This window comes from Vombatus ursinus, unplaced genomic scaffold (genome assembly GCF_900497805.2).
Source record: "Vombatus ursinus unplaced genomic scaffold, bare-nosed wombat genome assembly UNPS02014811.1, whole genome shotgun sequence".
NCBI classification, from domain to species: Eukaryota; Metazoa; Chordata; class Mammalia; order Diprotodontia; family Vombatidae; genus Vombatus; species Vombatus ursinus.
This window is the reverse complement of record NW_020954589.1, coordinates 12268788-12295068: the sequence shown is the minus strand read 5'-3', so window position 1 is coordinate 12295068 and position 26281 is coordinate 12268788. Positions and strand designations below refer to the sequence as shown.

At 36.8% G+C, this 26281-nt stretch overlaps 1 protein-coding gene across 4 annotated transcripts in view; it reads left to right on the top strand.

The window, feature by feature from the left end:
* The first annotated feature begins 1244 nt into the window (after positions 1 to 1244).
* The window catches only part of FKBP5 (FKBP prolyl isomerase 5), a 178017-nt gene continuing 152980 nt past the window's right edge, over positions 1245 to 26281 (top strand). For 2 of the 4 annotated variants that reach the window (XM_027876214.1, XM_027876216.1), the window contains exons 1-2: positions 1245 to 1325; positions 2135 to 2227. The gene's annotated coding sequence lies outside the window, so the exon portion shown is untranslated. Of the gene's footprint in view, positions 1326 to 1497; positions 1562 to 2092; positions 2228 to 26281 lie in introns of those variants that run through there. The other 2 variants (XM_027876215.1, XM_027876217.1) reach the window with 2 other exon arrangements.

Here is a 26281-nt window from a genome sequence, read left to right as displayed (position 1 = left end):
TTAGCTCCTATCTTCCTACTCTGGAGAACCCTAATTCTTTCCCAATTCTAATGTGAAAAGTCCTTGTGGCAGTTACTGAGTGGCAAATTGTGAAGTTCCTGGAGAGCAAAGATCTTCCTGGTTTCTCTCTTCTTGAGTTCCTTCCAAGCTTGTACTCTCCCTTGTATGAGACAGCTGCTTAATAAATACCTGTTGTTTGACTGACAGGCTGTGATAGGAAAAAGCACTGATCTTTCCTACGGTCAGAAGATAAAGCCTTGAGTGCCTGCCTCAACGCAGCTGCCATGTATTGTTTGACTTTGAGTAAAACAGTTAATATCGCTGAGCTTTGGACTAGGACTAATCCATGATTCTGCTCACCCCACAGGATTGTTGTGAGAAAAGCAGGTCGCCACCGTTAAAACATTTTTATACATGTGAACTGTATTTAATGGATATCAGAGAGCTTACGAGAAAGGAAAGTGCATGACAGTCATTCGAGAAGAAGGTATTTCCCTCTGGGTTCAACACATCCAATTAACCAAATACTTACTAAGTACCCATTGGCCTGGGTCCAGAAGGCAGAGAACTTCTCCGTCCTGAGCTGGGCATTTTTGACTTTCTAGGATGGCTATCTAGACTAGTATGTCCCGGCAGTCTGCTAGGGACGCAACCACTCCTTTCAAACCTTACCCACCCCTTCCATCTGCAGGGCAGTTCTTGTGGATCCGATGGAGGGGAGAGGCAGGAGTGTCAGGGGCTAAAGGGGGAAGGGAAATCCTGCAATGACAGAGTAAAGAGTTTGTAGTAGAGTACCCCCAGAGAGATTACCGGGTGGGTATGGGGCGTCCGAGGGCTCTCGCCTCCTCCCCAGGCTCGTGGGGTGGTGACTGGGTCCGGCACAGAGAAGACACGTGGGCTGCTGGGACTTGGGCAAGGGGAGAGTTCGCGGAGGCAGGGGGAGTAAAGGGGACTAGTTGAGCGGGAGTGGAGGCGGTGCCTTATTTGCATCGGCCGCGCGCGGGCGGCCAATCGGAAGAGGCGGGGCGGTGGCCCGCGCGCCTTTCGGGAGGGGACTGACAGCTTAGGGGACCTATGGGAGGCCGGTCCTGCGGCTGGCGGGGGCGGGGCATCGCTCCGCGCTGCCCTGGGTATGTGTGTGTGTGTATGTGTGTGTGAGTCCTTGTGTGTGGAGGGGGGAGAGTGGGTGGAGGAGGTGGGAGGGGTGGGGGACTCCGGCCGGCTCTCGGGCTCTGCCAGTCAACGGCGGCGGCGCACCGGCGCGCGGGCTAGCGGTTGGGCACGGGGGCGAGCGGGCTAGCGAGAAAGAACAAGCGCAGCTGCAGGTAGCGCGGCCGGGGCAGCGACTGTGGGGATGGGGCCTGAGGGAGGAGGAGGAAGAGGAGGAGGAGGAGGAGGAGGAGGCGGCAGCGGCCGCGGCCGTGGCGGAGGCTTGGGATCGGGATCAGGTCCCGCCACCCCCTCCTTACTCCCCCGCCCCATCCCGCCTTCCCCCCCGGGCTGCCCCTGGGGAGGGAAGCGAGTCGTGTAGTGTGGGGCCGGGGCAGGGAGGTGAGGTGAGGTGAGCTGGGCTGGGCGCGCCGCCTGTGAGCTTTTCCTACCGCGTGTGAGTGTGAGTGTGTGTGTGTGTGTATGTATGTGTATGTATGTATATCTACCTCGTGTCTGTGTGTGTATGTATACCTTGTGTGTGTGTGTGTGTGTGTGTGTGTGCGCTCGCGCGCGCGCGTGCCCTCCCCTGTGCCTCGCGCCTCGGTGACCCTGGCGGGCCCGGAGGAGGCAGGGACCCATCCCTCCCAGGGGACCCCTGGCTCTGCCCAGCAGCTTGGGAAGCTTTCGTAGAGTGCCCTCCCCAGACCCCATCCATGCATCTCCGTGTCCATAAGATTTGCTCCCCGTGTTGCCTTCCCAAAGGTGTTTTTTTGGGGGGAGGGGAGAAGAGTTTAACACACATGGGGAGATTCTATCTTTTTCTTCCCACCGCTTCCTCCCCTGCACCCCTATTTTTTTCCCCAAGAGAAGCAAAGACAGGTTGCTCTGGTTTTTTGTTCTTTCTGCGTTTAGTTTTTTTCTCTCATTCGGTTTCTGACAGATCACGATTCCAAGCGTCTTTCTTCTCTTCCACCCGTTGCAGGAATTTGCCTCATCTGAATGACCAATGTCCAGCGCTGTTGTCTGTTCAGTCAGAGGCTGGGGGAAGGATCTTATCGGATCAAAACTACGAGAGGTAACCGTGTGTGAAGTTCGAGTGTAAGAGTTTATCTGTTTTCCCGTAGCTGGAAAAGAAAACCCCACTTTCCTGTTTAAATGCACTTGAGAGACAGAAAGTTGGGAACTTTAGCTGGAACTGGGAAATATGTTGGTTCTAGTTTCAACTATAATTTTGGATTTCCTCACCTTCATTGATGTCTTGGACTGTGTCAGTGTTCACGAGTAATTTTCTTGAAGTTAGCCAGAGCTTTGGGCTATTACTTGCTAGTCTTAACATCTGCTCCTTGTCTCTCTTTTGTCTCCCTAGCCTTCCCAAGGATCTCTTTTGGTTTAGAATTTCCATAGAATGTGAGGTACGCAGTGTAGCCTTCTTAATTATTATTTCACTTGTCGTAAAATCTACCACCATGTTATAACTGGATGGAAAAATCAGTGTTGTTTGCATATTAAAATGATGTTGAAAAGTACTGCACTAATGATTTTTAGTACCCTAATGGTATATGAGAGAATTTTTCATTCTTTGTAATAGAGGAAATGTCATGACTAGACTGATTTCTTTTTACTATATTAAAGTAGTAGTTTAAAGATGGCTTTAATCCTAAAACAACATACCACTTAAAGATGTTCTAATGTTAGACAATTTGAAATAGAATTGTACAAATTACCTCCTTTTAATTGGGTAATGACAATTTAGTTTTTTAGTACCCTGAATGAAGTGTGGTATGATACAGTTTTTGGAAACCATACATAGGACTAAAAGTGGAAGTATTCTTAAGTGTGGGTCAAGATTCTAGTTCTGTCCTGTTGTACAAATAGATCTGATCAGGGAACATTTTGGCATAGAGATAAGGAAATATTTAGTTGGGAGGTCTCCTTAAGACTGTAAGATAGCCTTTCTTAGGAGAGTGGTAGTAACTAATTTTATTACTTGAAGATTGACTTGAGGAAATACTGTGGGAAATTATTTTGAGTTTGTGACAAGTTTCTATGTGTATTTTGTGATTTTACCATAATAGAAAGTATTTAACTTCTAGTTGAATTGTTTCATGTTTTTCAGCTGGACTTTGGATTTCTTTCTCGGTTTTGAGTTTTCATAATGTTCAGATTATTGGCATTGAAGTACTCATCCTCCCTGCACTTTATTTGATTAGCCTTCTTTACAAGAAGAATTCTTATTTTGGTTGGCTTTCAAAAAGTAGTTCTTGAAGTAATATAGTACTTAGACTTTTTTTTTTTAAAACCTTTTGACTTGGATTATTACAATGAAACCAGTGTAGTTGTTTTTAAGAGTTGTAGGGCACAGAAGGGAGTGGAGGTAGGGTAGGACAAAGTATCTAGGAAATGATAGTATGTTAATGAGAAACAAGTTATTGTTTCCAATCTATGGTCTATTATTTTGTCTTGTTCAACAGTGTAGAATATCATATATATGTATGTGTGAAAAATTAAGTTTATACATGGAGATAGTAAGAGGTTAAAAAATCTTTGACGTGTAGTAGGGTGAATTTTATTTAAATTACTTGTCAAGGAGACTTGAAGGTATTCACATTTCTTAAAACTGCCTTGTTTAACATAATATTTGTTCTTTATAGCTCAGCTGTAAGTTTCAATTTTAGAAAGGACACTTTTGAAAGTTTTTAATTTTGATCTTTTTTAGTTTAAATTGTAAGCTGTCACACCACTGAATGAGGATTTAATTTTTTCTTTTGAATTTAAAGTAACCATTTAATAAAGTAATGAGATAGTTTTAGTAGAGTATTTGAAGGATCCTTGTGGACAATCATTACAAATAAATATACATTTCCAAGTTTTTCTTATTTAAACACTAAGCTTCTCTGTTCTGATTCTGTTCTTTTACCCAGAAAATCAGTCATTAGAAAAAGCCTGAGTATATCTCTATTTGAATTCTTCCTTTTATACATTAGAGATTAAAAAAATAAGCGTACTACTTCACCCAGGTCAGTATGAGAAACTCAAAATAATGTGGCTATGTGTGCGCTAATTCATTCTTTGTCCCCTTTCCATTCATTCATAGACTGCTTTTTGATCTTTCTAAATAATCCATTAGGAACCTCTGGGAACTCCATCAGATTAGGCCATTAATATTGTACATGACTTACTGTTTTCCATTTGTAAAACTTTTCTAAAAAGTTTATATCACTGTTATCATAGTACATTACATAATTAGAATATAACCTTTATTTCATGATGCTTCAAACTCCCACTTATTAAAACTATTGCTATATAAATTTAAAAAATTCAAACTTATTTTAATTTCAAAGGCCTATTTATTTTTTAAAAATCTAAATTTTTAAATCCAGTTTTAATTTTCTTGATTTTTTCCCACCTTGTTAATACATTGTATACAATTTTAATCACATATCAGATACAAAATCAAGTGCATATTGAATTATTTTAACATCACATACTCTATATACATTTCTAGTTTTAAATAAATCAATTTCTTAGCCAGTATTTCTTTTGAATTTGACTCTACCTTTTTATGAATTGTTATTGGTCTGGAACTTTCATTACATCTGTATAAGAACTCTTAAGGAAATTCTGTCAATCAGTGCATATAGCTTTGCATTGGATAGTATTAAGAAAGTTGCCCATAACACAGAGAGGTTAAGGGTCATATAGGCAGTATATTTCAGAGGTGGCACTTGAAGACTCAAAACTTCTCAAATTCTATTACAATATGTTGCCTCTGAAGATAGAAGTATGTGCTAGAAAATAAGAACTTATATTGGAGATGCTAAATAAAGGATAAAAACCAAATGATATTGTCTGCTAGATAACTTTTTAATAGCAGGAATCATGCCTTTCTTATTTATCTTTGTATCTCCAGGAGCTGCCTTGTTGGTAAATTAGAATAATATAATTACAGTTTTAGAGTTTGAAGGGACCATAGTGGCTATTAATCCTCTAATTTTGCTGATGGGGAAACTGAGGCCCACCCAGGTTGTTTAATTGCAACATACATGTTGAATGCTTACTATATGTCCCTTCAACATAAATTTCATTATTTCTAAAAAGGAAGTACCTTTATTACTTACTAAACTACTTACACATAACAACCTCTGTTAAATCATTTATCCAGGAAATAATTTAATCCTTTGAGTTTATAATACTTGAGAAATTGTATAAACTTTATAATCTAACTTATAAGTGAATTTTACATTTGTAATATTGCATATGTTTCGCTTTCTTATGTTGTGATAAGTTTTTAGTATATATCTAAATTGAATAGTATAAATAGTAGCAGGCCAAAAATTCTTAAGTCTAGTGTTCAGTTGATTTAGTTATTCTATATCTGAATTTCATGTCCTAAAGACATATCAATCCTGTGCTGAAATTATTTTTCCAGACATCATATTTATTAAAGTATAAGGACAATTAAATTTTTTATGAGGAGAGGTCATTGATTTGTAAATTGTTTATTTATAAGAACATGAAGTGTTAATGAGTCCTTCCTCATATTTAAGGTCAGTGTCATTTCTAGATAGAACAATTTAAAAAATTTTCTAGAAGTGTAAGACCAGACCTGCCCAAATGATGTAGGCTATATAGTTTATAACATCATAACTTGTCTTTTTATTGCCAGGCCCCAGGGATAGGCTGCTTATTTAAAGTAGTGTTTGATTTGATAAAATTCCAGTACCACAGAAAAATTTAAACTTATTCTTCTAGTTGATTATAAAAGGATTTTACTCAAATTGATTTGCAACCTATTGCACAATACACATAGGCTTTTAATTTTCAGGTGTTTTTTTTTTAACTCAAACCTTATTCGTCTGTTGTATTTTGTGATCATTTAGAATAAAAGCAATTGAGGATGAAAAATTGTTTTTCATAATTTTTTTTCTTTTCAAAGAAGGTCTGTCCTTTTTGAAAATTTTTGATCAGGACATAGGGACCACAAGGGGGAGTTTACATAACTACAGATTTTATGTCTACTTTTGTATGATTGAAATAGAAGGAGGAGGAAAAGGTTTAAAAAATAGGAATAAAAATTAAATTCAGTATTTTAAGGCAAGAAGGCAGAAGATAGTGAAGAATCAGGAATTGTTCAGACTCCTTTTGAGTTGTTCATTTTTGTACTCCCCTGATAATCACATTTTCTGGCTACACCTTGTAATCATTTGAAAAATAAGTTACTTTGGAGTGAAATATTGAGTTACAAGTAAGCAATCACACATGTGAAAGTTAGTTAAGGGACACAAAAATGCTTAGATTATGTCGAGGCCAAGAATATATAGCCAGGTGAAAGTGTGGCTTAATTTTCTTAAGTTTCCCAAATTATTCATGAATAGAGAATAAAAGAAGATCAAAGAACATTTTTGTTTTTTCTCATATGAACATAAATTTCTAAAGGAAAGGTGATAAACTGCTAGACTTACTGGTAACATTGTGCTTCAGACCTGACAACCTACAAGTGTTTATTAAGCACTTACTAGTAACTGGTACTTTGTCTAGTGAGACAGACAGAAATGAAACAAGTTCCTGCTTTCAAGCTGCTTACATTCTCTGGAAGCAACATGTGTACTTAATAGTATATGTAAGGTATGTAGATAGTAATTACAAGGTAGTTTGGAGAGAAAGTACTGGCAACTGGGATGATGAGGAAAAGGCATCATGTAGGAGATGACAGCTGAGCTAGTTTTAAAAAGCACAGAGGGTTCCAAGAGGTGAGGAGAGGGTGCCTTCTAGGAGTAAGGGGCAGCTAGTGCAAAAGCATTTAGACAGGAGCTAGAATGTCATGTGTGAGGAACAGCAATAAAGCCAGTTTGTCTGAATTGTAGAGTACATGGACAGGAATTACGTATAATGAGCCTGGAAAAGTGATTTGAAGCCAGATTTTAAAGGGGCTTTTAAGTGCCGGACAGAGGAGTTCGAAATTCATGAGAAAGAGAAAAGGCCACTCCCTTTTCCCTGGAAATAGTCAAAAACTGGGCTGAATTTTTCAGATTAATCTCTACTTCCAAAAGTATATATCTGTTTTTATTTATCCATCTGTAGAAATAGAAAGCCAGTTTAGCTGTAAGCTTCAGATTATAAAGCAGACTTTAAAAGCTGAAAATGTTTCTGTCTCAGGTTTAGAAATTGTGTTACTGTTTGGAAGGGAGAGTCCTATAGATTATAGGTGCTTTTATGATCATGTATGTGCTGAGTGAGGATGGAATGTTCTTTTATGTATGTTAAATATTAACAAGTAAAATGATTCCCATGTTTAACTTTCAAAACAAGACACAATAAAACAGTATTATATTTTAATATACAACATTGGCGTGTAGCTTTTTGCTCCAGGTCAGAAAATCACCCATGCATTAGGATGGCAGTAATTCATTGATAAATTTTGAAATTCTGCTTGGGGAGGCAGCATGATGTGGTGAAGAGAGACCTGGATTTGGGAGGAAGGAGAATTGGGCACTAGTTTCATTGTACCATTGACTGGCTGTGTGGCCTGGGGCAGGTTACCCCACCTCTTTGGGCCTGAGTCTGCTCATCTGTACAAGGAGAGGACTGGGTTAAATAATGATGTTCAAGATCCATTCTGGCTCTCTCAACATATGATACTGTGGTCATGTGAACAGGACAGTTTGTTGAAATAGATCTGAGGAAATTACCTGTAGAAAAAAATTTATTTATGGAAACACACTAGTGATTACTGATGTTCCACATCTAAGATTATCTTTCCCAAGATTTTTTTTAAGTTCTTTATGAATAATGCCTCTGTCATAAGGTTGAAAAAATATTTTATCCATTTTTCAAATGAAGAAGATATACTATAACATTGGGGAAAGACATAATGTAAGTTAAGAAACGAGTTCCTAGGGCAGCTAGGTGGTAAAATGAATGAAGCACTGGCCCTGGAGTCAGGAAGACCTGAGTTTAAATCTGACCTCAGACATTATTAGCTGTGTGGCCCTGGGCAAGTCACTTAGCCTCAATTGCCTCCTTAAAAAAAAACAAACCCAAAAAGAAACAAGTCCCTAAACAAGATTCTAAATTCTGTAATAAGAAAAGAATGATAGTCTTCTGTCATATGCTAACCTGTCTCCCTGGACTCTCCCCACTCCTTAGCTCTTTGCAGTTATGCCACTTTGCTCTGAAATTTGATGAAATTTTTTGGGCTAGGAGTGTAATTGACCCAAGGCAGAACTGGCAGTTAAACTCTTTTTCTCTCTTTCAAATCCTGCTTATGTCATCTAGGGAATGAGATTGCTATCTGGCACCAGCTTTCTGGGAATTTAAGATGATTATTACTAATAAACAATTATGCACCTACAGTGTGTACTAAGTGAAGTACAGATATGAACAGTCCTTCCTGTCATGAATTTTCCAGAAAAAAGAGATTAGATAAGTATGTTATTGGTTAAATTTTCTGAGTAGTTGCTGTTTATCCTGCTTTGATCGGAAAGGTTGATACTTGTAAACTATATTGGTTTAGGGCAGTGCTAAACTAATAATTATGGCAGCCCTGCTTTGATCAAGCATGAGAACACAGGAATCTTATAACTGGATGTTTCAGATCATTTAGTTATAGTTCACCCCATGGTCTCAAGTAGAGTAAATAAATTTAATTGTACCACTTAAAAATTACAGTAATTTCAAAATGGGTTCATGATTTAGATATAAAGGCTGATACTATAAGCAAACTGGGAGAGCATGGAATAGTTTACCTATCAGATTTATGGAGAACAGAAGAATTCATTACCAAACAGGAGATGGATAACATTATGAAATATAAAATGGATAATTTTGATTGTATTAAATTGAAAAGTTTTTCACAAACAAAGCCAATGCAACCAAGATTAGAAGGAATTACAATCAGTGTCTCTGATAAGGGCCTCATTTCTAAAATATATAGAGAATTAAGTCAAATTTACAAGAATACAAGTCATTCTCAACTGATAAATGGTCAAAAGATATGAACAAACAGTTCTAAGATGAAGAAATTAAAGCCATCTATAGTCATATGAAAAAATGCTCTAAATCACTATTGATTAGAGAAATGCACATCAAAATAACTCTGAGGTACCACATCACACCTGTAGATTGACCAACATGACAAAACAGGAAAATGATAAATGTTGGAGAAGATGTGGGAAAATTGGAACACTATGCATTAGCATTGTTGGTGGAGTTGTGAACTGATCCAAACATTTTGGAGAGCAATTTGGAACTGTGCCCAAAGGGCTATAAAAATGTGCATACCCTTTGACCCAGCAATACCACTTCTAGGGTTGTATTCCAAAGAGACCATACAAATGAGAAAAGGACCCACATGTACAAAAATATTTATAGCAGCTCTTTTTTGTGGTGGCCAAGAATTGGAAATTGAGGGGATGCCCGTCAATTGGGGAATGGCTGAACAAGTTGTGGTATATGGATGTAATGGAATATTGTTGTGCTATAAAAAATGATGAGCAGGTAGACTTCAGAAAAACCTGGAAAGACTTGTCTGGTCTGATGCTGAGTGAAGTGAGCAGAACCGGGAGAATGTTGTACACAGTAACAGCCACGTTGTGCAATGACTAATATTGATAAACTTAACCCTTCCCGCAATACAAGGATCTACAACGTCTCCAAAGGTCTCATGATGGAAAATGCTATCCACAAAGAAGAAAGAACTATGGAATTTGAAGGCAGATCGAAACACAGTATTTGCTATTTTTTTTCTTCTGTTGTCTTTTGTTTCCTCTTTTTGGTGGTTCCTCCTATTGATTCCAGTTCTTCCTTACAACGTGACTAATGTGAAAATATGTTTAAGAGGAATGTATATGTATAGCCTATATCAGATTGCGTGCTGTCTTGGGGAGGAAGGAGGAGAAAAATTTGAAACTCAAAAGCTTATGTAAGTGATTGTTGATAAATCAAAATAAATTAATTAAAAAAAAAGAAAAAAATTACAGTCATAATAGAAATAACTAATTAGATGGGGGGAGGGTTAAATTTAATATTTTTCCCTATACGAGTTAACTTCCTGCTATTCTTTACAACCCAGGTAAAATAATCTATTTAATTTTTCAGATTAATTTTGCACCTATTTCAGAAAAATTAATTTGGTTATTTATATATTACAGTAAATTGAAGTATATATTGGTGAAGTTATTCTGAGGACAACTACCCCTTATTAAACCAATTAATCATGGTTACTTGGGAAATATTTTTTCCACCTATATTGATAGAAGAATCATCACCAAGAAAAATAGATCTATAAAATTGTTTTATTAACAACTAAGGTAATAAGCCTATAGTTTTGGGATATGTCTTTCAGTACTTCAGTTCTTCAATAGGTATTGGTTCTGTGAACAACTCACTAAGGAGTTAAGATACAATTTGCATGTCAGTCAACATGGAAGAAGAGATTGTTTTACTTAGTTATAGACAGTGTATCTTTTGTTTTAAGATAATTGAATCATTTTTTCCCTCATAAGACAATAACATTTGTAACTTGTATGTAAAACTCTTAAAAGCATTGTGTAAGAGTGAACTATTATTATTACTTCCTGAAAATCAAATTTCATGAAATCTAGTCAAATCCATTTGAAATATTTGTATTTATAATTATTTAGTTTAAGATGCAGACTTGACTACAACAATGTATATTTTTGTCTGTTTTAGTATGGTAGAATTAAGATGATTTGTGTGGAGATTTAATTGAAACAACTCACTTTGTTCAAATATTGGGCATTATTGCTAATTGTCTTCAACTTTTTCCTCCTAATTAATATCCTGAAAAAGAAAAATAAAATTTTTTTGCTTACTCAGTTATAATGAATTATTGGAAAGAAGAAAACACTTGCAAAACTTAGAAAAAGAACAGTTGCTTTTAAAAGCTGGATTATTTTTCAGTGTGAGTGGGTGTTTAAAGTAACTTCCATCAATTTAGCATCATACAGTCATGGATTTAGAGTTGGTAGGGACTTTAGAGGTTATTGGGTGTGATCCCCTCATGAGGCTCAGGGAGGGTGTGACTTGTCTCAGGGTCACTCAGCCAGTAAATGTCTAGGCAGGATTTGACCCCAGGTCTAACTTCCAGGTTCCTCACTATCCCACTATACCACACTGCATTTCACATTTATTTGTGCTTAGGATTCTACTGTAATGCTTCATGGCAGCACGAAAATGAGCCTGAATACGCTATGAGAGCATAAACCCTAGAAGGTTCTATAAAACAAAAATAGCTTTGAGTACTGACTGGTAGCTATAACTTCACATGTTCGTTGCCTGAGGACCAATCTCTCTAAGTTGAGAGAGGCTTCTGTCTAGACGGTTGGCCACTTGATGATGACTTATTTTTCAATCAAGTCATCAGATGAAGACTTTAATAAAATATCTGTTGACTCGAGTACCTACAGTTACGATTCTTGAAATATAGAAGTAAATTTCTCTGAAATTTCATCAGAAAACAGCCAGCTTGTAAAAAAAAAAAATCCTTTAGGGTGGGAAGGTCTCTTTCCTTTGTGTAGTTGTATGTCTTCCTTGTAAAGGATCTGTAATGTCTCTGTTGGTCTATTGATAATTTAGTAGATAAGTTTCTCATAGTTGTTTGAAGAGGATGATTAAGTAATTTGCCTAAGGTCATATAGCTGTTAAGTGTCAGAAACTGGATTTGAGTTCTGAGCTTCCTAATTCCAAGTCCAACATTGATCAGTACTCCAGCTACCTCTATAATTTGCATGTAATAGACACTTAGTAAATGTTTGGTTAATTGAATTATTGAAAAAAATAGGCATTTAACTCCATTTTGAAGGAATGATTGAAGAATGCTTATGTTGTTGATACATGCTTGCCTCTTTAGCAATTAAAAGATTATCTCTGGTACCCTCCCTTTTAAAAAAAATAGATTTTTATCTATGTCTTTTGCTTTTAGATCACTTAAATTCCCTGTGTGTCTCTCCTAAGCTTTCCCAGAGATGCTTAAGGATAGAGCAAAGGATTTTTTTTTAAAGAGGAAGAAAAGAAAAAAAAATCAGCAAAACCAATTAACATTCAAAAAAAACTGATGATATATGAAAGTTCCATGCAAGTGGACCCCCACTTTTTTTTTTTTTTTTTTTTGGTCAATTGGGGTTAAGTGACTTGCCCAGGGTCACACAGCTAGTAAGTATCAAGTGTTTGGTATGAGGCAGGATTTGAACTCAGGTCGTCTTGACTTCAGGGCTGGTACTTTATCCACTGTGCCACCTAGCTGCCCTCTGGACCCCCACTTTTGCAGAAGAGTAAGGGAGGGGGAGAGATGTTTTTTTTTCATATCTCTTCTTAGAGGCCAAACTTGACCTTTATAGTTTAACAGCATTCAGTTTTGACTGTTGAGGTTGTTGTTCCTTTCACTTAGATTGTTTTATTATATATGTTGTTTTTCTGGCTATACTTATTTCACCAAGCTTGCATGAGTTCATATCAGTCTTTTTGTTGATCTTCTGTATTCATCATATTTGTCATTCCTACAGCACTGTACCATTCCGTTACATTCATGTGCCCAATTTGTTTAGTCAGTTCCCAGTGGATAGGCAGCTACTTTGTTTCCAGTCATTTGCTAGCACAAAAAGTGCTGCTGTTGGTCTATATAGATGCTTTCTTTTTGTCATTGCTTACCTTGAGATAGATGTCTAGCAGTGTCATCTCTGAGTTAAAGGCTATGGATATTTTAATCACTTTGTTTACATAACTCCAATTGGTTTTCCTGAATATTCCACTAATTCATGGCTCCTCCTCCAACAGCAGATTAGTATGCTTCACTGCAACCCCTCCAACACTGAGTATTCCTGCCGTTTATCATTTTTGCTGATTTGCTGGGTGTGAGGTGAAACCTCAGACTTATTTTGATTTCAGTGTATCTTATTAGTGACTTAGAGCAGTCTTTTATACGGCTGTTATTAATTTGCCATTCAGATTTTGAGAACTGTTCATACTTTCTGATTACTATTTTGTTGTTGTTGTTCTTGTTAGGCAATGGGGTTAAGTGACTTGTCCAGGGTCATGCAGCTAGTAAGTGTTATGTGTCTGAGGCTGAATTTGAACTCAGGTCCTCCTGACTCCAGGACTCTTTCCACTGCCCCAACTACCTGCCCCACCTACCTTCCCCTTATTACTATTGGAGTGGCATTTTATCATATATTTCTTGCTTTATGTAGCTTGGATATCAAAGCTATATCTATTATTTGATAGAAAGATTTTTTCCTCAATTGATCTCTTCTGCATTAATTTGTGTAAAAGCTTTTCAACTTCATATACTCAAAATTTCTATTTTATCTTTTGTTATTTTCTCTATTGCTTATTTGATTAAGAAGTCATCATAACTCTGAAAGATAGTTGATCTGATTCTCTTCTAATTTTTTTATGGCAAGATCTTTAATATTTGGGTCACCTGTCCATTTTGAATTTATTGTGGAATGATAAAGATTTGGTTTTTATTTTGAAAGTACAGAGAATAATCTATTCTTGTGCCTTCAATTGTCACTTCTTGGAAGATGCTTAATCTATAGTTAGTTGTTGGTATCTTTTGAACTTCAAGTCTCAATTTCATAGTTGACATTTCTTAGCCAGATCCTGCTAACACCTGAAATTAAATGAGTTTAAACGTATTATCTCTCCTCTCACTCCCATCCTCCAAAATTAAGGTGGAACTTGGTTCTTTTAATCCTCATTTCTCTGTATCAGTGACACTGTTATTTTCCCAGTCACTCAGATTTGAAACCTTTGTCATCTTTTACTTTTCCCTCACCTCCCAGTTCTAGTCAATCACCAGTGGATTATATATAGTGTTTATTTCTTATTTCTGTTTTTAATGCCATCATTCTGCTTCATATCTTTATAATCAGAAAATATCCCCAGACTGCCATCATATTTATGAGCTTTAACATAAGATGAAATTATGAAATCAAGATGCTTGTGACATAGTGGAAAAAGCATTGGAGATATATGAAGAACTAATTCAAATTTATAAGAACAAGAGAGCTATTCCTTAACAGATAAATGGTCAGAGGCTACAGACAGTTTTCAGAGGAGGAATTCCAAGTTATTAACATAGGGAAAAAATACGCCAAATCACCTATAACTAGAGAAATGCAAATTTAAACCACTCTAATGTTCCATCTTACACCTTTCAGATCGGCAAAGATGACAAAAGAGAAAAATGACTGTTGGAAGGATAGTACGGAAGTAGGTAAAGCTATAAATCAGTCTAGTCATTCCAGAAAGCAATTGGAAGCTATGTCCCCAAAGTGACTAAACTGTGTGTAAATGATACCAACTTACTTGGCTTATGCCCCATAAAGATCAAAGAAAGAAAGAAAAAAAAAGGATCCACATGTATAAAAACATCTATTTAAAATTTAAAAATTTTTAAAAAATTAATTTTAGTTTTCAGCATTTGCTTTTGTAAGATTTTGAGTCCTAAATTTTTTCCCCTTCTTCCAATCCCTCCTCCCCTAGACAGCTTGCAATCTGGTATAGGCTATACATGTATGACCATATTAAACATATTTTCACATTGGTCATGTGAAAAAAGAATCAAGACAAAAGAATAAAAAAACCAACAACAAAAAAAAGAGAAAATAGTATTCTTCGATCTGCATTCAGATTCCATAGTGCTTTCTCTGTATCTGGATAGCATTTTCCATCATGCACCTTTTGGAATTATCTGAGATCATTGCTTTGCTCAGAAGATCTAAGTCTAACAAAGTTGGTCATCACACAATGTTGCTATTACTGTGTACAGTGTTCTTCGGTTCTGCTCACATCACTCAGCATCATTTCATGCAAGTCTTCCAAGGTTTTTCTGAAGTCCTCCTGCTCATCATTTCTTACGGAACAGTAGTATTCCATTACATTCATATACCACAACTTATTCAGCCATTCCCCATTTGATGGCATCTCCTCAATTTCCAATTCTTGGCCACCACAAAAAGAGCAGCTACACATGTTTCTGTACACGTGGGCCCTTTTCACATTTTTGTGATCTCTTGGGGATATTGACCTAGAAGTGGGATTGCTGGGTCCAAGGGTATGCACAGTTTTATAGCCCTTTGGGCATAGTTCCAAATTGCTCTCCAGAATTATTGGATCAGTTTACAACTACACCAACAATGCATGTCTTCTCCAACATTTATCATTTTCCTGTTTTGTCATGTTAGCCAATCAGCTAGATGTGTTGTGGTACCTCAAAGTTGTTTTAATTTAGCAGCTCTTTTTGTAGTAGTAAAGAATTGGAAACTAGAGGGTTACCTATCAGGGAATGGCTAAACAAATTAAGATATATCAATGTAATACAACATTATTGGATTGTAAGAAATGATGAAATGGATGGTTTCAGAGAACCCTGGGAAGATTATATGAGTGAATGCAAAGTGAAGCGAGCAGAAAAATTTATACAATAATTACACCTTTATAAAGAAACACAACTTTGAAAGACTAGAGAAATCTGATCAATGCAGTAACTAAGCATGATTCCAGAGGACAATGGGGAAAATGTTTTTTATCTTGTTTCCACATGGTTTTGATTTCTTCCACTTGGTCTCTCTATTTTAGAGCATTTTATTCTATGTAGTTTGGAAATTATGAATATTTGGTATGGCAGTATCTGTTGAAGTATTATTCTCAAATTTTTGTGGATCATTATTATCTGGGTGATTATTGGCAGTAGTTTGTTATTTTGCTGTTACCAAGTTCTAGTGCAGGTTTTTTAAGTTCTTGAGGATATTTTGTGGTTTTTATTTGTAGTTAGGAAATTTATCATCTGTTAAGTTGTGAAGAATCACAAACTGTGATACAGGTGTCTAATTCAACTGATGGTGTCTTTTTAAGTATTTGGTAGGTGTTAAATTTTTGCGACCTGATGTAAAATGTTGCCGTTTATATTTTTTCTTTTATTATTTACATTGATCAGAAAGGCCGGGCTCTTTATAGATAACCATTATGTAATTTCTGTTGGTAATGACCTGGTCCTAAATGGCTATTAATCAATCAATAAACATTTAATAGTCAATGGGATACAAAAAGAGGCAAAAGATAGTCGCTGCTTTCAAGGAATTTACATTCTAATGGGGGAGACAACATGCAAACAAATATATATGAATCAAGCTATATGCAAGATAAATAGAAGATAATTAACAGATGAAACACATTGGAATTAAGAAGAGTTGGGGAAAGTTTCGTGTAGAAGGTGTGATTTTAGTTGGAATTTAAAGGAAGCCAGGGAGAATGCGAGAGAATGTTCTGGCATGGAGGACAGCTGGAGAAAAAAAAATGCCCAGAGCTAAGAAATGGAGTGTTTTATTTGTGGAACAACCAGGAGGCCAGTGTCACTGTATTGAAGAATATGTTTTGGAGAATAAGGTGTAGGATGACTGGAAAGGTAGGAGGGGGCTAGTGTATAAAGGTCTTTAATGCCAAACTTAGCATTTTGTGTTAACTGCTCTGTTTTTATAAACTTATCTGCATGATGCAGCTATTTGTTTGAGGCTTCTTGGTTGGCATATTGTTGATTAAGTTCATGTGGATTATGTCTGTGAAGGCCTTTTTGATTTTGCTTTTGGATGTTAGCCATTTTATGATTTCTATTCAGAGGTAACCACTTTCAGTTAAATTTGACAGACTAAGTTGCATATAGTTTTTGAAGGGTTTTATTACAGCTCTGTGAAGGGATGTCTATTTGATCCAGAAGTACTTCAGTAGTTTTTTGTTGTGTTTTCTTTTGGAGGCAGTTAGGGTTGAGTTACTTGCCCAAGGTTATACAGCTAGTAAGTGTCTGAAACCAGATTGGAACTCAGGTCCTCTTGACTCCAAGTCTGGTGCACTATCCATTGGGCCACCTAGCTGCCTCTGTACTTCAGTAGTTTTTAACCTTTTTGTCATGTACTCTGAGAATATCTATTAATGATCATCTACAGAGAGCTTTTCCCAATCCATCTTTAATCTTTAATCTAATGCCTTCCTTCTATTATTTCCTATTTATCTTCCATGTAGATTACATGTGCATAGTTGTTTCTGTGGTTTCTCCTCCCATTATGTTGTGAGCTTCTTGAGGGAAGTAACTGTCTTTTGCCTTTCTTTGTATCTCTAGTGCTAAGCACAGTATATGACATATAGTAGGAGTTTAATAAATGCTTATTAGTCTTTCTATAGCTGTCTTGGAGTGATGGCCCTAAATATCATTACTACTCTATAGGTTTTTGTTTGGATGTTTTCTAAATTTATTGTCAGCTTTACTGTGTAACCACTGTGTAGAGTGGTATGGTTCAGGTATTAATTAATCTGAATGGGTTCTTCCCATTAAGCTTTGACTTCAGGATGCCATTAAGTCTTTTGATATATACAGCTACAGCCTTCTTCTTGATAGCACTTTGCTCAAAGTTCCTTGCCTGGAAAATATTAAGATATATGTAAATATCACCTTCTTCCATTAGTTCAATTCAACCTCTAGATTCAAGTTCAGACTTTCAATTTCTGTTTTTCTATGATGTGCATTAATAATTTTATTTTTTTTAAAATAATTTTATTGAATGAAGATGACATGTGATATAATTAGACAAAATTTCCAACAGATGAATAAACCTTTTACTGTGTTTTTACCATATAACTTGATATTATTCATGTACGTTAAGTCATTAATATGATATTTAGGTATGATACCCTCCTTGATTTGGAAGCCATATTTCATTGTGTTCAGAAGAGGTGATCATGGGTTCTTCTTATTATTTTCTATAGTTCCTTTTTCTATTGTTGTTATTTTCTATAAATGGTCAGCTAGGTGGTGCCAGCGGAGATAGACTTTTGGGCCAGGAGTCAGGAAGACTCATCTTCCTGAATTCAAATCTGACTTCAGACACTAGTTGTGTGACCCTGGGCAAGTCACTTTACCCTATTTGCTTCAGTTTCCTCATCTGTAAAATGAACTGGAGAATGAAATGTCAAACCACTCCAGTATCTTTGCCAAGAAAACCTCAAATTGGGTCACAGAGAGTCAGACATGACTGAAAAATGATTGAACAACAAAAACCAAAATGATTAGACCTATAGGATGCACTGAAATCAGTATTGCTTTATTTTAATTTTATTCCAAATGTCCATGTTTTCCTTTCCAAATTCTTCTCTAATCTACTGCTCCCAAATTTCCAGAAATTTAGTTACGTCTAATCTCCAAGGGATAAATGGGCTAGTAGTTTTCTTGGTTTTTTGTTTATATAAATAAATTCCTATAGAGAAATCTTTTTTCAGCATCTATAGACCATATACTTTTCCCCACCCCTGCCAACTGTTTTGCTTTTTACACTGCTGGTTCACTGAAATGCCATGTGGAGGGTGCAAGATTTCCTCATTTGTAAACTGAGAATACTGATAGCAGTAGAAAGAAAGCAATGTTATTTGACCTTTACCAATTCATCAGTCTTACAAGGTGGCTTTTCTTCTGTACTCTTTTATAAGTCTTCTATTTAGTAACCTGGTAGCCAGACAATGTTGGGGTTAGTATAATAAAGTTGCTAGAGGATTGTTATTTACTGTTCTTGGGGAAAAAATTTGCTTTTTAGCTCTCAAGTTATTTTGCAAACTATAGTGTTTTACACTGTCCTTTCACTTATTTCTGAGTGTGAGAAGGAGAAAAAATGGTGGAGGAAATAGAGTAATACCTGGGCATTAGCCCAATTTTTGACACCTTGCCAGGAGGCTGGATAACAAAGCTTTGACTGTACTTGCCCTATCAATCTCATGGAGCCATATTGAAGAAAAGCAAAACAAATTACTTGATAAAAGGCCTTAAAAAAAAGTAAAGTGCAATCCAAATCACAATACAGTTAACATTACTATTAAAGGCAAATTCTTATAGTAGTTTGGGCTATTTCTCTAGTGAAATCACTATTTATGAAATATTTTTATTGATATCACTTGTTTTTACATAATTTTCATTTCCAAATATATCCCTCCCCTTCCTTGCCCAATGAACCATCCCTTATAACAAAGAATAAAACAGAGGGAAAAAAAATATTATGTACACATCAATCAAATTTGACAGTATATGCGTAGTCCCAGAGGGTGGTGCATTTTCTCAACTCTTCTCTGAGATCATGCTTGGCCATTATAATTATGTAACATTAAGTTGTATGTCTTTTTAAAAATTTTATTTCTTTTTTTAAAAATGAATTTATTTTGAATTATCAACAATCACTTCTGTAAACTTTTGAGTTTAAAATTTTTCTCCCCCTACCTCCCTCTCCAAGACTATTAAACATATTTTTACATTAGTGATGTAAGTGAGAATTAGAACCAATAGGAGGAACCATCAGAAAGAGGAAACAAAACACAACAGAAGAAAAAAAATAGCAGGTAGTATGCTTTGATCTGCATTCAAATTCCATAGTTCTTTCTTCTTTGTGGATAGCATTTTCCATCATGAAGCCTTTGGAGATGTCTTAGATCCTTGTATTGCAGAGAAGGGTTAAGTTTATCAACGTTAGTCATCTCACAATGTGGCTGTTATTGTGTACAATGTTCTTCTGGTTCTGCTCACTTCACTCAGCATCAGACCATACAAGTCTTTCCAGGTTTTTCTGAAGTCAGCCTGTTCATCATTTCTTATAGCACAATAGTATTCCATTACATTCATATACCACAACTTGCTCAGCCATTCCCCAGTTGATGGGTATCCTCTCAATTTCTAATTCTTTGCCACCACGGACAGAGCTGCTATAAATATTTTTGTACATGTGGGTCCTTTTCCCATTTGTATGATCTCTTTGGGATATAGCCCTAGAAGTGCTATTGCTGGGTCAAAGGGTATGCACATTTTTATAGCCTTTTGGGCATAGTTCCAAATTGCTCTCCAAAATGGTTTAAAAATGTTATTTCCGTATACATTGTTGTAGTCACTGTGTATATTTTCCTTATTTTAGTTTGCATCATTGTATAAAGTTCTTATGCTCTAAATTTTTCGTAATCGTTATTTTTTTGTAGCACAGTAATTTTCCATTACTTTCATGTATTGCAATTTGTTTAGCTATTCTCTAGTTGATGAGCATCTACAGGCAGTTCTTATTTTACATAAGTGGAACTGATTTCTATCTAAAGCTATTTTTTTTATGTAATGCAAATTTGCAGTGGACTTGAGGATGGGAGGGAGAGAAGAAGGGGGGCCGCATGCTTATGGAGGAAGGAAGCTGACACGTGGTTCAAGGACTCCTGGTAACTGTGGACAGAGGAGAGCAGGAAAGGGGACATGTGGAACGGGGCCAGCCTGGGGCCTAGTTGGAACCGAGAGGAAGAAAACTCAGTGGGACAGACACGTGGAGATTGGACATGGTCACAGGCAGAAGAGGAGAGGAGACACTTAGGGGCTGGGGACAGACATGCCTGTACCCAAATGCGGATGGACAGAAGACAGGAGATACAAGGGGCAAACACACAGGTATGGGAAGTTGCAAGGCAAGCCCCTGTCCATCTCTCTGAGCTCCTATTCTGCTTTCACTTGGAGGGCTTTTTTTGGGGGGAGGGGGAGCTTCTGCTCTGATAGAACACAATACTGTATGGTAAAGTTAGCATGGGTGTTTTTTTGGAAGATGTATTTCTTTTAGAATTCTTTATCTAAAGTAAAGTTTGTGTAATGGGAGAAATGTCTGTACTTTGTCTACAATTCTTTGCTACCACAAAAAGAATGTTGCTGTGAATGTTTTGGTGTATGTGGTACTTTTTCTTTCTGTCTTTGGCTTCTTTGGGGTATAGATATGGTGGGATCTATAGGTCAAGGGTAGCGATGTTTAGTCACTTCATTTTTTAACCGGGATTTAACATTTCTTTCCAGAATGGTTATACTAATTCACAGCCCTCCACCATACTGTCACAATTGAAACTGAGGAAACCAAGATTTGAACCTTGGAGCAAATCAATTTATAAGCAGGGCTATCAGTACTCAAACAGTCCTGTCTAAGACCTTCTCAGAGGGTAAAAGATACTATTTGGCAGTTAACAGTACTTTCTGATGGTCAATAATGAGGAACCAATCAACTTAGTGAATTTTGAGTAACATGGGCATTCTCTCTTTCTGATTGGCCAGAGTTTTATAAATCTTGTGGTTATTTCAAGAATATTCTGGTACATTCTGTGGTTATTATAAAAACATACCACAAGATGTACGGAACATCTTGTGGTCAGCACCTACTACCCCAATTTCCCAGAATTATATCAACATCTCAATTTCCCCATAATCATATGATTTACAGCAAAGCAAGGGCCAACTCACAAAATGGAAGACAATCACAACATGGAAAGAACCAAACAAAATGGAGTTAGTTTTGGATTCCACAGTATCAGTGTGCTTTTCTTTACGTAACTCCAACACTGATTATTTACATCTTTTGTCAACTTTGTCAAGTTGCTGGATTTTTGAGGCAAACTCCAGAGTTGTTTTGATTTACATTATTCTTGTCATTATTGGCTTGGAGGCATCTTTCATATGTTCATAGTTTCTGTTCTATTTTTGGAAATTCTTTTGAGAACTCTTTGTTCTTGTCTTGTGGTGACTTATCTATTGGGGAATGGCTCTTGGTCTCGTATATCTGTTAGTTCTCTATCCATCTTGAATTAAGAACCTTATCCCAGATATCTGAAGCAAAGATTTTTCAATAGTTTTCCTGCTACTTCTTTTTTTTTATGATAATTTTTATTTATTTTTTTGTTTTCAACATTTACTTCCACAAGATTTTGAGTTCCAAATTTTCATCCCATCTCATCCCTCCCCCCATCCCAAGATGGCATGCATTCTGAATACCACTTCCCCTAGTCTGCCTTCCCTTCTATCTCTCCCCCCCTTCTCTTATCCCCTTCCCCTTCAATTTTCCTGTAGGGCAGGATGGATTTCTGTACCCCATTTCCTGTATTACTTATTTCCCAGTTGCATGTGAAAACATTTTTTTAAGCATGTGTTTTTAAAACTTTGGGTCCAAATTTTCTCCCTTCCTCCCTCCCCACCCACCCTCATTGATAAGGCAAGCAACTAAATATAGGTTATATATGTGCAGTTATACAAAACACTTCCATAGTAGACATGCTGTGAAAAACTAACTCTAACTAACTCTATTTCCCTTAATCCTATCCCACCCCCCCATTCATTCTATTCTTTCTTTTGACCCTGTCCCTCCTCAGAAGTACTTGCTTCTGATTACCCCCTTTCTCAATCTGCCCTCCTCTCTATCATCCCCCTACTCTCTTGTCCCCTTCCCCCGCTATTTTCCTATAGGGTAAGACAGATTTCCATACCCAATTGAGTGTGTATGTTATTCCCTCCTTAAGTCAAATGCTATGAGAATAAGATTCACTCATTCCCTCTCACCTTCCCCGTTTTCCCTCCACTGTAAGAGCCTTTTCTGTTTTTTTTTTGAGTGAGATAATTTACCCCGTTCTACCTCTCCCTTTCTCCTTGTCCTGGTATAATCCTCTCTCACCGCTTAATTTTATTCTTCAGATATGACCCCTTTATTTTCAACTCACTCCGTGCCATCTATCTATCTATATCTATATATATATACATACATACATAATTTTTTCTCTTCCAACTACCCTAATACTGACAAAGGTCTCATGAGTTATAAATATCATCTTTCCATGCAGGAATGTAAACAATTCAACCATAATAAGTCTCTTATGATTTTCTCTTTCCTGTTTACCTCTTCATGTTCCACTTGAGTCTTGTATTTGAAAATCAAATTTTCTATTCAGCTCTGGTCTTTCCATCAAGAATGCTTTTGCTTGAAAGTCCTCTATTTCACTGAATGACCATTTTTTCTCCTGCAGGATTATACTCAGTTTTGCTGGGTAGGTGATTCTTGGTTGTAATCCTATCTCCTTTGCCCCCTGGAATATTATATTCCATGCCCTGCGGTCCCTTAATGTAGAAGCAGCTAAATCTTGTGTTATCCTGATTGTGTTTCCACAATACTTGAATTGTTTCTTTCTGGTTGCTTGTAATATTTTCTCCTTAACCTGGGAACTCTGTAATTTGACTACAATATTCCTAGGAATTTTCCTTTGGGGATCTCTTTCAGGAGGAGATTGGTAGATTCTTTCAATTTCTATTTTACCCTCTGGTTCTAAAATATCAGGGCAGTTTTCCTGGACAATTTCTTGAAAGATGATGTCTAGGCTCTTTTTTTGATCATGGCTTTCAGATAGTCCAATAATTTTTAAATTCTCTCTCCTGGATCTATTTTCCAGGTCAGTTGTTTTTCCAATGAGATAATTTCACATTGTTTTCTAATTTTTCATTCTTTTGGATTTGTTTTACAGTGTTTTGATTTCTCATAAAGTCACTAGCTTCTAATTGCTCCATTCTAATTTTTAAGGAAATGTCTTCTTCAGTAAGCTTTTGGACTTCCTTTTCAGTTTGGCCACTTTTGCTTTTTAGGGCATTCTTCTCCTCATTGGCTTTTTGGACCTCTTTTGCCATTTGGGTTAGGCTATCTTTTTTAAGGTGTTATTTTCTTCAGTATTTTTTTGGGTCTCCTTTAGCAAGCTGTTGACTTGTTTTTCCTGATTTTCTTGCAAAACTCTCTGTTTTTCCTTTACTTTTCTTACTTGCTTCTCCAAATCCCTTTTGAGCTCTTCCAAGGCCTGGGACTGATTCATATTTTTTTTGGAGGCTTTGGATGTAGGAGCTTTGGCTTCGTTGTCTTCTTCTGCTTGTATGTTTTGATCTTCTTTGTCACTAAAGTAAGATAATATAGTCTGACTCTTTCTGCGTTGCTTACTCATGATCCCGGCCAATTACTTGAATTTAAAACTCTTTGTTATGGTAAGAGTCTGCTTCCAATGTGGAGAATGTACTGTCCCGATCTCCTCCTGAAAGAGATCCCCAAAGGAAAACTCCTAGGAATATCGTAGCCAAATTCCAGAGTTCCCAGATCAAGGAGAAAATATTACAAGCAGTCAGAAAGAAACAATTCAAGTATTGTGGAAACACAGTCAGGATAACACAAGATTTAGCTGCTTCTACATCAAGGGACCGCAGGGCATGGAATATAATATTCCAGGGGGCAAAGGAGACAAGCTTCACCATACCAGCATTCCTCCTAGCCCCAGGACTGCCCCTCAGAACTGTGACCCAGATGCAAGCACTGGTAAAGCAAGAGATTTCTGCCTCAGCACTGGCACAGAGAACCCTGCAATCCCCCTCCTGATCAGCCACTTGATTCCCCCTTAGTCTGTGAGCCGGAAGCTCAGGAAACAGCCGCAGCCCCTGGGGTGGCTGAGACCTAGCTGCTTCTCTCACTGCAGTCACAGACTTTTCCCACTGACCTTCTAAGTTGTCTTTGGAGTTCATGGGTTGAGAAGTCTGGAAACTTCCACAGCTGCCTGTGATTCAGTCCTCTGAGGCCTGCTCCAGGTTTGCTGTGGCCTGCGCGCCCACGCCGAACTGCGCTCCTCTCCCCACCCAGCGCGATATACCTTCCCAATCAACCATTCAGGTTGTCTTGGGCTGGAAATTTGTTTCACTCTTTCTTTTTGTGGGTTCTACTGCTTTAGAATTTGTTTAGAGCCATTTTTTATAGGTATTTGGAGGGGTTTGAGGGAAGGCTCAAGCAAGTCACTACTTTCCCTCTGCCATCTTGGCTCCGCCCTCCTTTCTACTTCTTTCTATTCCTAATTGTACCAATTTTGTTATCACAAAAGCTTTTCAATTTCATGTAATCAAGCTTACCTATTTTGTGATTGCCCACGTCCCTTATTTTAGTTAATAACTTAACCATACCTATGAGAGATATTTGATCTCAGTTTCTTCTAATTTTTAAAAATGATGTGAACTTTTTACATTCAAGTCACATCCATTTTGAAGTAGTTGAGTTCCATAATAGAAGATATGTGTTTAGACCTGATTTCATCCACTTGCTTTCCAGTTTTCCCAGTAGTCTGTGTCAGATAGGGCATTCTTGCCCAAGTAATTTTTATTCTCATAGCTAGTGAATGTTGGATTATTGAGTTTGGTTGTTTCTGATTCTTCAGTTCTTCCTTGTTTAGTGTGTATCACTGATATATTTTTTAAAAATATTTAACTGTTTTTTCTATTTTTTAAACTAGGTAGTGCAGTAGATAAAATGTTGGGACTTGGAGTTAGTAGAAGCAAATCTTGCCTCCAACATTTACTTACTGACTTTGTGACTCTGAACAAGTCACTTAAACCTCTCTCAGCCTCAGTCTTCTCATTTATAAAAGGGGTTAATAATAACAATTGCCTCACAGGGTTGTTGTAAGGATCACACAAAATAACATGTAAAGCACTTTGTAAAGTTTTATAAATATTATTATTATTAACTTATACCAAATAACTTCAATAATTATTGCTTTATAATGTAACTTCAAATCAGGAAGTGCTATTCCACATTTATTACTACTTGCTTTCATTATTTTTGTTGTGATTCTAGACCGTATCTTTCTCCAGATGAATTTAGTTTATTTCTTATCTTACTATTATTAGCTTTTCTAGAACTATGTTGAATAACAGTTATTCAGCATAGGGAGAGGGAACATCTTTGGTTTATTCCTGAATTTATTGGAAAAGCTTTTGGTGTTTCTCTGTTGCAAATAATGCTTGTTTTTCATTTTAGACACATTTATCATATTATAAATGACCCTTCTATTCCTGTGCTTTATAGTTTTTTCTACTTTTTATTTTATTTTAACATAAATGAATATTGTGCTTTTTAAGTGCTTTTTCTGATCTTTTGATATAATAAATGGGTTTTTGGATATTTGAAATGATGGTTAAGTGTTTATTGTCTTCCTGATGCTTCTCCACCTCTTGTGTAAATCTAATTTATCATAGTGATATTTTTTGGTGGAGGTAAAAGTCAGAAACAAAACATTTTTGAGAATGGATAGGGTAAAAGGAGAAAGAGAGCGGGATAAAAAGGAAGATAATAGGATGGAGAGAAATACAAAGTTGGTAATCATTACTGTGAAAAAAGTTTTTACAATGAATATCTCTGAAAAAGACTTCATTTCTCACACATAGACAAAACTGAGTCAAAATTTATAAAAAATAAGAGCCATTCCTCAATTGATAAATGATCAAAGG